At 42.8% G+C, this 14,456-nt stretch overlaps 1 non-coding gene across 1 annotated transcript; it reads left to right on the top strand.

The window, feature by feature from the left end:
- Positions 1–10,924: 10,924 nt before the first annotated feature.
- LOC148119948 (signal recognition particle RNA) lies at positions 10,925–11,224 on the top strand. The gene has a single exon (XR_015734790.1).
- Positions 11,225–14,456: the final 3,232 nt, after the last annotated feature.

Genomic DNA, 14,456 nt, shown 5'->3' with positions numbered 1-14,456 from the left:
AGAGTTTTCCTGCCCTCTGTGCAGCAACCCAGAGCACCATGAGGTTCTGTTTTGTCTGCCCACCTTCCCGAGTCCTTACTCAGAAAAGTTTAACTTTCCCTCCCCTTCCCTCCTCTGTTTAGTTTTGTTTTGTCTTGTTTTTTGAGACAAGGTCTCACTTGTAGCTTTGGCTGGCTGCCCTGAAACTCACTATGTAGACTAGTCTGGCCTGAACTCACAGAAAGCCACCTGCCTCTGCTGCTTCTGCCTCCCCAGGCCTGAGATTGAAGGCTGGCGCCACTGTGCTCAACCTTCTTCTTTCCCCAATACTCTGGATTTCTCTCTCTAGAGTTCTCCTCAGTGCCATGTGTGCACGCGTGTTTGTCCACCATGTGGCTACCCACCCAGTCAGGTTAACTTGAATTCTGAAGCTTTTTCTTACTCTTCCCTGTCTCCCTCCTCTGGGCTGCTTGCGCAACCTGGGGTTTTTCTTTCTTTTCCTATTTTTGGTTTTTCAAGACAGGGTTTTTCTGTGTAGCAGAAAGAAGAGAGAGAGAGGAGTATATGTTAGTAGAACAAACGACTGTGGTTATTTGGATTATTATGCCAGAAAGTATTGAACAACACAATTCAAAAAGGGTTGTGACCAAAGCAGCTTCAACAGCTGTTCCTGTCACTCAGTAGTGTCCTGCCATTAGCATGACTCACTTTAAATCCTCTTCAGCAGTGTAACACTCAGCCCAAACTTACAAGACATGGAATGTTTCTCTCTGGCTGACAGATGGATCAGCCCTGGCTATAGTGTATGATCTCATAATAGAAATAGGTCTGCAAGAGCCTACTGGAGGAATAGCAACCCTGATGAGTCCCCTCAAACCTAAAAGTATCTGGCACTAATGCTTGGAAATGCCTAACACATAGTTCTCAGTGGATCTTAGCCACTGTTAGTATCTGTAGATTCCCTTGTTATGTTCAGCCTTTGTGTTTTATTAGATTATGTTTACTACAAAAATGACCTTCCTTCTCCCACTATCTCCCCTCCTTCCCTCTTACATCTGTTTTGAGTTCCAGATGAAACTCATGCCTTATGTCTTCCCTCCTTTAAGTGAAAATAGAAGCATCCATTTATCTAGTCATTTAAAAAGATTTGTTTCATACTTGTTATGAATCAATGTTCTTGGCAAAGGGACTCAGACAAAGTTTCCTTCATGAAACTTATTTTCTAGAAAAGACCAGATGTTAGGACTATTACCCCTGTAATCCATGAGTTAATATGACTTAAGATAGTGGTTTGTTTCATTAAGAAAATAAAGCAGTGGAAGAAGACAGATAATGATCACAGAGTGAAGAGGACAATGGAACTTTGAACTAAAGGACTGTGGTAGAGAATTAGAGTCTCCTTTTCAAACTGATGTATTTTATTCTTGTTTTTTATTTTATTTATTTATTTTTGCTTTTTCGAGACAGTGTTTCTCTGTGTAACAGCCCTGACTGTCTTGGAACTCACTCTGTACACCAGACTGACATTGAATTCACAGAGATCTGCCTGCCTCTGCCTCCTGAGTGCTGGGATTAAAGGCATGGGTCACCATCACCCATCAGCTGATGAAGTTTTAAATAAGGGTATGTTGGATGTGATTTACTGATAGACTACTATTCTTGCTACTAAGAATGAGTTTGGTGGATCAAAGTAGAGAACAGGAGAGAGTAAGCATTCATGGTAGCTCATGACTGCAAACCCAGAATTTGGGAGACAAAAGCAGGAAAACTGTTAGTCTTGAGGTCAGCCTGGGCTAAACAGTGAAACTCAACAACAAAAAGAAGGAAGGATTGTTGTAGGGAGAGGCTGCTTGTTTGTCCTAGCCACCCGGCTAGCTTAGCCCCAAAATAACCACACAGAAATTGTATTAATCAAAACACTGCTTGGCCCATTTGCTCTAGCCTCTTATTGGCTAACTCACATCTTGATTTAAGTCATTATTAATCTGTATATCACCATGTGGCAGTGGCTTACTGGGAAAGATTCAGCATATCTGACTCTGGTGGCTCCATGGCGGCTCTCTCTCACTCTGCCCTCTTCCTCCCAGCATTCAGTTGTTTTCCCCACCTACCTAAATTCTGTCCTATCAAATGGCCAAGGCAGTTTCTTTATTCATTAACAAATGAAAGAAACACATAAACAGAAGGACCTCCTACACTAAGAGATGGCAGGAGAGGCTGGAGAGATGGTTCAGCAGTTAAGAATGCTTACTGCTGTTACAGAGAATCCTGATTCAGCTCCCATATGGTGGTTCACAACCACCTGCAACTCCAGTTCTAGGACATCTGATATTCTTCTCTGGACTTCTGCATGTACATGGTGCACACTGACTCACAGATACACAAGCGCGCATACGTGCGTGCACACACACACACAATAAATAAAAAATCAAATAAATCTAAACAAACAAATCAAGGTAAGAGGTAGACATAGTTGTGTACACCTTTAGTTTTGACACTCAAGAGGCAGAAGAGGATCTCTATAAGCTCAAGGACAGCCTGGTTTATACAACAGGTTCTAGGCCAGGGCATAGTAAGACCCTCAAACAAATTTAACAAACAAGACAACTTAAAAAAAACAAGGTAGGGGCTGGAGAGAAGGCTCAGCCATTAAAGGCTAGGCTCACAACCAAAAATATAAGAGTTCGGTTCCCAGCACGCAGTAAATTAAAAAAAAAAAAAAAAGGCATATGGCAGTTGGGTTAGAGAAATGGCTCAGTGGGTAAGAGCACATACTTGCAGAGGGAGGACACCAGAGCAGCCAAGGCAACATAATGAGACTCTGTCTCATAAAAAAAAAAGTTATGGTTTCCACTCTTTTACTAAAACACCATGACCTTTGTAATTTAGGAAAGAAGGGATTTATTTCATCTTACAATTTTTAGTCCATTATCCACGGAATTCAGGGCAGGAACCTGGAGTCAGGAACTGATGCAGAAGCCATGCTTACTGGCTTGATTCTCATGGTTTGCTATGCCTGCTTTCAAATACTATCCAAGGTCATCTGTCCATCTCACAATGGGTTGGGTGGCTCCTTGGCCTTCCTAAATCAATCACTGTACAAGAAAATGCCCCATAGGCTTGCCCACAAACAAGTCTTACAGAGGCATTGTGTTGGTTGTGGTTCCCTCTTCCCAGTTAACTCTGACTCTTCTATCAATGTAACAAAAAAACAAAAAAGGAAAGGAAAGGCATCTGCCATGAAGCCTGACAAGCTGAGTTTGATCCCTGGATCCCACAAGGTGTATATTATTTTTATATACTTTTATATTGCTGTGATAAAACACCATGAAGGCAACTTAGAGAAGGAAGAGTTATTTAGCTTATGGTTCTAGAGGATAAGAATTCATCATGGTGGGGAAAGCATGGAAGCAAGTATTAGGCATGGTAGCTGTAGTGGTTGCATGAGAATGGCCCCCATAGACTCTTATGTTTGGATACCTGGTTCCTATTTGGTGAACCTGTTTTGGAAGGATTAGGATGCAATGCATTGTTGGAGGAAGTGTGTCACTGGGATGGCCTTTGAGATTTCAAACGCTGACACAATTTCCAGTTAGCTCTCTTTGCTTCATGCTTGTGGATCAGGATGAAAGCTCTCAGCTACTGCTTCAGCGCCATGCCTGCCTGCCTGCTGCCATGCTCCCAGTCATAGTAGCCATGCATTTACCTTCTGAAGTTGTAAGCCCCAAATAAAGTTTCTTCTGTAAGTTGCCTTGGTCATGGTTCTTTACCATAGCAACAGAAGGGTAAATAAGACAGCAGCTAAAGCAGAAGCTGAGGCTCACACTGAACAGCAAGTATGAAGCAAGAGAGAGAGAAGTGAAATAGTGTAAATATTTAAACTCTTGAAGCCATGACATAATTCCTCCAGGGAGGCCACACCAACTATGCTTCTCCAACATGGATGCCAACTAATGACCAAGTATTCAAATATCATAGGTTATGAGGGACATTTATCAATCACCATCCAAATCACAACATGGTGGAAGGAGAGAACCTACACCCACAGTTATCCTCCAACCTCTTCATACATGATGTGTTATATGGTCACCCACACCTACACAAAATAAATAAACAAAAATGCAGTAGAAAATTAAAATATACACACATATGAGGGAGGAAAAAGCAAGTGGATCTTTCTGAGTTCAAGGCCAGCATAGTTAGGATAGTTAGTTCCAGGCCAGCAGAGCTACACTGTGAGACCCTGTCTTAAAAATAACAAAAAACCCACAATACATATTTGTGTGTGTGTATGTGTGTACACTCTACAACATATATATTATTCCACAATCTTATATATTGTGTAATCTCCACACTAGCATTACAGATCTAATTACCTTCTCTTTGGCTACTCACTCTTCTAGTTTGGTATTTACCTTTCACAATGTATGCTGCTGAAATTCTATCACAAATGAATATGTCTACAGAGGTACAACATTTGTATTTTTTAAATTTTGCATGAATATTAGCAACTGTCCCAACATTTACTTATTTATTTATAGACAAGGTCTCACTGTGTTGCCCCAGCTGGCCCAGAACTCACTATATAGGCTGACTTTGAATTTGGTGTGATCCTTTTGCCTTAGCTTTCCAAGCCCTGGAATTAGAAGCATCTACCACTATACCCAGCCCAATTTAGCAATGGTTTTGAGATTTGTCCATTTTCACATGTATTTTTTACTTACATACTTTTCTTATCCTGTAAATAGTGTTCTCTTTAAGGAATCTATCATTGTGTTTTAGAGCCATTCATGCGATTCATGAATTTGTATTCATTATCATCAACAATGATGACATGCATATCTTGCTAAATGTTGCCTAGTGTCTTTGTTTAGGGGTGAGTTTCTATAGCTAGTGCTTTTCTTATTCAGTTCAGAGCCTAGAAAGAATTGACAAAATCTATATAACCCAGCAGTCAACTAGAGAGAACATCAGTCTGGGGTTTGGTGGAAAAGATGATTACATTTTCCTTAGGATCATAAAAAGAAGCATAAAATACAAAAGTATTAAGGAAAACATGAAATACAAAATTTGCTTTGTTTGCTTTCCAGGCAGGGTCTTGCACTGCCAAAGCTGGCTGAACTCACATAGCAGAGGATGACCTTAAATTGCTGATCCCTTTGCTGTCTCCCAAGTGCTGGGGTCACAGGCATTCAACCGCATAACTGTTTCTCGTCATTGTCACTTGTGACTCACATGGCATGATGTCTGTCATATTATATACTGGTCAAAGTACATTTTGAAGGGAAGAGTAGTAAAAATTTGTGACTGCCCAAATTTGATCACACTTGTCCTTAACAACTGGTGAAGCAGGGTTTCACCAATTTCAACAAAATCACAGCTCTCCAAAGCAAAATGGATCAGAAAAGAGGGGCTAGATTTTGTGGTGGAGGATCAAGGATAGGTTGGAATTGGACTGTAGCTTGAAATGAACTGATTGAATTGAAATTGTAGTTGGAATTGGACTGTACAGTACAGCTGGAAAACAAATTAGTCTGATGTTGGTGGCCACTGATTCTTACCCCTTTCCAAGGTGACATATTGATGAATAAGATGTATTCCCATAAGTAAACCTGATTGAAAAGTCTTTCTTCTTATCTGATTTTCAACCACCAAAGTGAGGGTGAGAGAGTTGTGTTCTATGGTACTGTCAGACTTTCAGACATTGCAGGGAACTGTCTTTATTTAATTCAGTTCTGGGTAATGGGGAGCCACTGATTTCCTGTTCCCAAGGGCAAGGGAGACTTTGTGGTTATTATGCAATATAGTCTTCAGACAATCCTGTAATAGCTTAGAGATATACTTTCCAGGTACCTGGATTTTCAGTGTGCATATAGACTGCTGGTTTGGAATTTTCCTGTTCCCCACAGCATATAATCCCCATTGGCAGTTCCTGCTTGGGGCCACCTGAGAGTGCAGGAATCCCATTAAACCTGGATATTTCTTAATTTGGCTTGTTTTGATTTGGCTTGATTGGGAATTTGCGTCAGCAGAGACTTTGCGTAGGAAAAACTCCTAACAAATATGACTTCCAGTTTTCAAATGTACATGAACACATGGCCAAGGAAAGGCAGGAACTCTGGAATCCAAGTTTCAATGTCATGTTCACCTGTTGTGTGTTCACGTGCAGTGTGTGTTCACCTGCTGTATGTGTTAACCTGCTATGTGTTCATGTGCTCTGCTGTATGTGTTCACCTTCTGTATATGTTTACCTGCTCTGCTGTGTGTGTTCACCTGCTGTGTATGCTGACCTGCTGTGTGTATTGACCTACTGTGTGTGTTCACCTGCTGTGTATGCTGACCTGCTGTGTGTATTGACCTACTGTGTGTGTTCACCTGTTGTGTATGCTGACCTGCTGTGTGTATTGACCTACTGTGTGTGTTCACCTGCTGTGTATGCTGACCTGTTGTGTGTATTGACCTACTGTTATTCCTTTGCGATCACTTTAAGAGCTAGCCACGCCCACCCCCAGTCACTTCTGACCTCCCCCATCGCCATCTTTTCTCTCTCTTGTGTTTGTCTCGTGTCGTGTTTACATGTGTCTTTTGTTTTTCTCTATGTTTCTCTTATGTTTCTCTGTTTTCCTCTTCTTTAAGCAATAAATGTCTCTCTCTTCTTTAAATAATACTATGTCCTGTGAGCCTTTTATCCGCCGTAACCGCCCGCCTGACTCCCCCGGCCGCATGGTGCTGCCACCCTGGAGATCTTGCAGGGACCCACAGCCATCCTTGTTGGACTAGAAGCTGCTCCGCGAGCCGCCCGGGACATCCCATCATCATATTCTTTTTAAAGAACAATATTTGGTGCCGCGGACTCGACAGATTCACCCGCCAAGGGCCAGGGTTCCAGCTTCACCTTTCGTCCGGGACTCTGAGCACCAACTTCCGGGACTGAATCGGGACCGAGGGCCTTCCTCAACACTGCCAACTGCCTGGACTCATTCCTACAAACAACACCGGCTTCTAATTGTAAGTTTCCTCACTCCAGCCAGCTTATCTGAGCCTTTTTAACCCGGGATTGACCGATCCTCCCGGTGTTTCTGGGCTCGGGGGGTACTTCTCCGCCCCGTCGCTGGCATTCATTATGGCTTGCATCCTGTTAAGCCCATGCATTCCCACAACTGGGGACCCGGGTTCCCCAGTTCTCTTCCTCTCTTATTTCATTCTTTTCTTCTTTCTTATCTTTCTCACGGATGGAAGGGCTGATCCGGTTCGGCCTTTAGCATCCCACATGGGCACCTCGGACGCCTTGGGCACATGTTTTGGATGTTCGCTTACATCTCAAACGGGGAGCCGTTCCCCATAGGCTCGAGATGCCACGGTTTTTGCGGGGTTTTCACGGTCTTGATCTGGGAAAGCAAGTCGTACCAGCCTAAATATGCCTTAAATTGTCTGTTTATGCAGGTTTTTCACGATTCAGACTCTGGATAACAACTAGGCGGCCCCCGGCTTTTAAAATTCCCAGTTTTTCCATTCAAGCCACAACACGTGGCCGCCGCCATGTTCATTGCGGTCAGGTGACTTTATCGCTAGATTCACTGAGAGCCAGATCACGCGACCAAGCTCTCCCACTGTTATGTATGTCCTGTTTTCCCCTCCCCCTCCTCAGTGTTCACTGAAATCCTCTCCTTAGCTGTGATTACAGGTGTTTTGCATAGTGACGCGCTTCTGATAGGGCCCATCAGAGGCATGCACCCTGCCTAATTCCTGTTCAATCTTTCTATGTATAATGATTGTTCATTTCATCTCGTTTCAGACTACAAAATCATAAACTGGTATGTACTTTTAAGCTGTTTTCTACCATTGTCAGTTCTGCCACTAATCTTAATGTTACAAACAGTTTTTATTCTTTCTGTCTGTCTTTTTACAAATGTAAATCTTACCTATTAAGAGTCGATACAGTCAAAATCAGACCCAACCTTCCAGACAGAGTCTATACTGCAGCTATACCTTATAATCAGCCCTCAACTGCTCAGAGATCTGGGGAATGCGATATTTAAATGTTTAATTAAAAAAAAACTTTTCATAACAAAAAGAGACAGGTTGGCTCCTAGCAGCAAGCACTCTGTTTCCTCCGAAAGACAAAAGACAAACCGTTAAAGACCAGCATTCATCTGCAGTTTGCTTCTACTGCCAAGCGCTGACCATTGGGCAAAAACTGCCTTTCACCTAAACTGGAGACCTCCAAACGTGGACAAAATCACTGGAATCAACAGCCTAGCTGCCCAGGTAAGGTAGGCCTGTCTTCCTACAGATTTCTTAGCCCACAGGGTCTTCTAAAACCTGGCAGGCTCTACATTAAACAACAAAGGTCAAATGCAACCTTCAGCGACCAGGGAGGACCCAAAAGAGTAAGTAGCTCTAGATGCCAACCAAGTACATTCTCTGTCATTTTTTAATCAGTAACTCAAGTAAAATCTTATCCTTCTCAAAGATCTCTGACAGTCTAATAGCTAAGAGGTTTTACCAGGTTGTCTCACCAAATAAAAATACTTTTCATTATAATTTCTGTTTTTACAAACCCAAGGAGTTCTTAATACAATATATATATATAAAACTTCTGTTTTTCTTATAAGTTCCAGGGAGCCAAATTAAAGAACCCATCATAAACAGGTCAGATACAAACCCCTCAATTCCCTGGTCCTAAAAATTTTTTCTCAATTTAACTTTGTCCTCTGTTCTGCCAATACCCTAACTAGGTACAAGAAACACCAGACATTTCCATGCCACAGACACCTGTCCTGTCAGGAGCAGAGACCAACTATGCCAGGATGTGACCAACACCCAGCTTCTCTCGGATCTCCCCCCCCCCCCCCACGATAGACGACGCCCACAAATCAGCCAGAAGCAGCCTTGAGAATTCGCCGCCCCAATTCCTTCAAACTGTAATGTCTAACCTTCTACTTTTTATTATAAAAAGGATCCAGGAATGTTATTCCTTTGCGATCACTTTAAGAGCTAGCCACGCCCACCCCCCAGCCACTTCTGACCTCCCCCATCACCATCTTTTCTCTCTCTTGTGTTTGTCTCGTGTCGTGTGTACATGTGTCTTTTGTTTTTCTCTATGTTTCTCTTATGTTTCTCTGTTTTCCTCTTCTTTAAGCAATAAATGTCTCCCTCTTCTTTAAATAATACTATGTCCTGTGAGCCTTTTATCCGCCGTAACCGCCTGCCTGACTCCCCTGGCCGCATGGCGCTGCCACCCTGGAGATCTTGCAGGGACCCACAGCCATCCTTGTCGGACTAGAAGCTGCTCCGCGAGCCACCCGGGACATCCCATCATCATATTCTTTTTAAAGAACAATACCTACTGTATGTGTTCACCTGCTCTGCTGTGTGTCCACTTGCCGTGTGTGTTGTTCTCCTGTGTATGTTCACCCGCTCTGCATGGTGCATAATAAGCAGACAGAACATAGGGCTCACCTTGTCTGTGGTGGAAATACGTTAAAAGTCTTATTACTGAACAAGTGAATCAATAATAGATAAACCAGGTGTGGTGGTGTATACTGTTAATCCCAGCACTCCAGAGGAAGAAGCAGGTGGATCTCTGAGTTCAAAGCCAGCCTGATCTACAATAGAAGTTTCAGGACAGCCTGGGCTAGAGAGAGAAAAATCCTGTCTCAAAAAAAAAAAACACCAAAAACAAAATAATAGTAGATAATTGAGCTAACCCCGTGCAACAATTCTCTATATGGAAAATTTAATGACGTGGAAAATATTTACTAAAAAACCATTCTCAGGCAGGGTGGTGGTAGTGGTGCACACCTTTAATCCCAGCACTCAGGAGGCAGAGGTGGGTAGATCTCTATGAGTTCAAGAGTTCAAGGTCAGTCTGGTCTACAAGAGCTAGTTCCAGGACAGCCAGGAATGTTTCACAGAGAAACCCTGTCTTGAACAACAACAACAAAAAAGTACAAACATTCTGCCAGGAGATAGTGGCTGGCACACGCCTTTAATCCCAGCATTAGCACTTGGGAAACAGAGAGAAGTGGATTTCTGTGAGTTCTAGGACAGTCACAACTGTTTCACTGAGAAGCCTTGTTTCAAAAAAACCAAAAAGAAAAAGAAAAAAGGAAAACCCAAAAAACAAAAACAACAACAAACATTCCAAAGAAAACTTAATACTCAATTTTACAAATATTTTCAAAGTTAAATAAAATACCAAGTTATTAATCACTAGGTGTGTGGCAGTACAGATCTGTAACCATAGCACTCAGAAGGCTGAAGTAGGAGGATTTGTGTCTAGCCTGTGTTGTAATTTAAAAACCAGCAGGAGAGAGAAAAATACCATGTGACAGAGTTAATGTGGAAGGTGTCCTGGTGTTCCCCTTACTCCCACCACCAGAGACAAGGTTTCTCTGTAGCCCTAGCATTCCTGGAACCCTTGTAGACCAGGTTGGCCTCGAACTCACAGAGATCCATTTGTCTTTGTCATCTGAATGCTGGGAGGTGGGCAAGGCCCTTTTAATTTATTTATCTACTTATTTATTTCTTTTTAGTTTTCGAGGAAAGATTTCTCTGTGTAAATAGCTCAGGCTGTCCTGGAACACACTCTGTAGACCAGGCTGTGCCACCACTGGACAGGACTCTTTAATTGTTTTTTTTTTTTTTTTTTTTGAGACAGGGTTTCTCTCTGGCTTTAGAGCCTGTCCTGGAACTTACTTTGTAGACCAGGCTGGCCTTGAACTCACAGAGATCTCCCTGCTTCTGCCTCCTGATTGCTGGGATTAAAGGTGTGTGCCGCCACCAACTGGCAAGGGCAGGGCCCTTTTAAAAGGGAACATAGTGAATGTGCACAGTCTGCAGCTGAGGATGTATCCTGTGAGAACTCCAAGGGCAGGCCAGTACAGACACCTGAATACTAACATCCTTCCCTTTTTATTTGCTATAAAAAGGTAAGCCAGGCGCCGGGCGCGGTGGCGCACGCCTGTAGTCCCAGCTACTCGGGAGGCTGAGACAGGAGGATCGCTTGAGTCCAGGAGTTCTGGGCTGTAGTGCGCTATGCCGATCGGGTGTCCGCACTAAGTTCGGCATCAATATGGTGACCTCCCGGGAGCGGGGGACCACCAGGTTGCCTAAGGAGGGGTGAACCGGCCCAGGTCGGAAACGGAGCAGGTCAAAACTCCCGTGCTGATCAGTAGTGGGATCGCGCCTGTGAATAGCCACTGCACTCCAGCCTGGGCAACATAGCGAGACCCCGTCTCTAAAGAAAAAAAATAAAAAAAAAAAAAAAAGAAAAAAGGTAAGCCAGGAAGTGGTGGCTCAGTCATTAATCCGAGCACTGAGGAGGCAGAGGCAGGCAGATTTCCATGAGTTTGAGGCCAGTCTGGTCTACAAGAGCTAGTTCCAGGACAGTTAAGACTGTTATCCAGAGAAACCCTGTCTTCAAAAACAAAAACAAACAAAAAAGGTGAGGAGTTAGAAAGAGGTAGCAGGTGAGGTGGGGATGTGGACACCGTGTTCTCAAGACTACTTCCTGCTGACCTGGGGGTGTTGTTCACCTTTGGGTGACTTGAGAAAGCTGCAATGCTGGCCATGTCCTAGAGTACCTGGCTGTTACATTCACTCTCCAGGCTCTGTAGAACCGTCAGGCACCACTTGAACCTGACAAAATGCACTTCGAGGTGGACTCAATTCGACTCCCTAGGGCTTAAAGGATCTGATCCTTTCCCATTACCACAGCACCACCCAGACATTCTCCTTCTGTTCAATCTACCAGGAAATGCGGGGCAATCATTTTTTTTGTTTTGTTTTTGAGACAGGCTTTCTGTGTGTATCCCTGGCTGTCTTGGAACTTGCTTTGTAGACCAGGTTGGCCTGGAACTCAGACTTTGACTTTCCTGTTTCTTGAGGGCTAGTGCTGGAACTAAAGGTGTGGACTACCACTGCCCCCATCCTACCCCCCTTCTTTTTTGGACAAGTGAGATGTACAGATCTGAATCAGAGCTGAACAACTCACAACACTGAAGAAAAGTAACAGGTGTGTTTTATACCTTTTACCATTAAGACTTTCCTTTAAGTGGCTATCACATGACTATTAAAGGTGGAGTTTCAGAAAGGCATTCCAATCTGCTTCAGGGAGATAATTACCCATTCTGGGATTTTTAGGTGGCAATGAACATGAGACTCAAAGCACTCAAAGAAAGGTACCAGCAAAGGCAATTCGCATTTTCTGTCATTTCTGATCATGAGGCCTGGTAATAAGGTTGGCTTCTGAACCTTAGCAAAGTATTCCCTGCTTAACAGTTCTCTCATGGCTAACCATTGACTCCTCCCAATTTTCCTGACAACCAATCATAAGGCACACTTGATCTAAAAGGCTAAGCCTGGAAATGCCCAATGGTAGCTCGAGCTGATATCACATGTCCAACATTACTCTACTAACTAGAACTTTAAGACATTAAATGTAGCACACCACGCCCATCTGCGCTCCATCAGCTACCATACAGCTCATGAACCGGGCAAGGGGCTGGATTTTGAGACACACAAAGACTCACAGACTGAGACAAAGATCATCCTTGATGCCAAAATGACCCAAGAATGGCCCCTTTATTGTGTACCAGAGCCGCTTATATAGAGATCCTTAACTGATAGCCTAGAGACCATTGTTGCCATATTTTGACAAAGAATGTGGCTTCTTTTTTGTCTTTGTCTGAAAAATATGCCTGAGGCTAAATTGAAAAGTTTTGGTTTAATGGCTTTGGTAGAGGAGATTTCAAGATAGCTTAGTATTGACCCTGTCCTGTGGTTACTAGTAATTCTTCTTATGCAGGCCTGTAATGATGGAAAGGAGTAAGCTGGACAAAGAAGTACAAATGTAGTTTGGGGAGAAAAGGAGCATAAGAAAGTGTAATGAACCTAAGACCAGTGCTTGAGGAGATAAAAAGTTTAAAGAAAAGCATGATGCTAAATGAAATAAAGAGAGTTTAACCTCAGTATAAGCCCTTGTCCAGCTAAGCTTCCAAGATGTGCAATGGAATTAAAGAGTTTAGGCAGTGAACGAAACTACCTTCAACAAAAAGCTGATGAAAACTGAGTTAAAGGAGGGGGCCAGCTCCAGCAAACAGCAGAGCTTCTGCCATGTGGTTCCAGCTATAGAGTTAAAGATTCAAGAAGGGGGTGTGGAATTTCCGTCTGAGACTAAGGAGAGCTGTGGAGATGAGATATGGCAGGGGTGTCCCTGCATGGAGGCCCAGAGAGGACACTGTGTGAAGCTGTAAAGGTGAAGATTGGACTGTCTTGAAATCCTCAAGGTATTGGAGATACCAGTCATGGGATACCTGCCAAGGAGAGCTGCTAACAGGATGTGAAACCCACCCAAGAGAGAGAAGTATGTTGTAGTCAGCAAAGCTGAAAGGAGTTGGAGAGCTGAAGTGTGTTTTGACATCAGACATAGAGATGCAGAATTTGGAGTATGCCCTTCTGGTTTTGTTTTGCTTTGGTCCAGTATTTCTTGACTCTTTCCCCTTTCTTCCCTTTTGAAATAGTAATACATATTTTGTACCATTATATGTTGGAAATGTGTAATCTGATTTTTTTTTAATTTTGACTTTACAGGGGATCACAATTAAGAGATTGCATGAACCTCAGAAGAAACTTTCAACTTTGGACTTTTAAATAATGTTGGGACTGACAGACTATAGGGATTTTTGAAGTTGGACTAAATGCATTTTTGCATTATGAAATGAATACAAGCCTATGGGGGCCAGTGAATAGAATGTAGTGTTTTGAATAAGCCCCTTTGACTCACTTGAATTCTTAGTCACTAAGAGTGACATTATTTGAAAGGTTTAGAAGGATTAGGTGGTATGAACTTGTTGGAGGAAGTGTGTCACTGGGAGTTGGTGTTGTGGAATATTATTTTAAGATGTGTTATGCTTTGAACACTGGTTTTAATGATACTGTTTTATGATACATTTGTTTAACTCTTTGAAGCTGTGCTACTTGGTCTAAAACACTTGATTGGTCTAATAAAGAGCCAAATGGACAATATCAAAGCAAGAGAAAGAATTGGTGGGACTTGCAGGGAAAGAAAATAAATATGAGAAATCTGGGAGGGGGGAGTCTAGGAGCCAGAGAGGAATAATAAAAGAAGGAGGAAGATTCCAGGGGCTAGCCACTCGGTTACACACAAAGTCACAGAGAAAGAAGTAAAGAAAGGTATACAGGAATAGAGAAAGATAAAGGCCAAGGGCAAAAGATAGACAAGACAATTTAAGACAAGAAAAGCTGGCAAGAAACAAATCAAGTTAAGGCCAGTCATTAATAAGAAACAAAAAGCCTCTGTGTATTTATTTGGGAGCTGAGTCATAGCCCCCTCTCCTCTAGAGAGCCAAGAGTAAAAAACAACCAACAGCACTTGGGCTTTGACGTTTCAAAAGTCCATTTCAAGCCTAGAGCCCCTCTTTCTGCCTATGGATCAGGATGTACCTCTTGGT

The sequence above is a fragment of the Myodes glareolus genome, chromosome 13, assembly GCF_982192425.1.
Source record: "Myodes glareolus chromosome 13, mMyoGla1.1, whole genome shotgun sequence".
NCBI classification, from domain to species: Eukaryota; Metazoa; Chordata; class Mammalia; order Rodentia; family Cricetidae; genus Myodes; species Myodes glareolus.
Note: the sequence above shows the minus strand (reverse complement) of the source record. Positions and strands in the feature narration are given on the sequence as shown.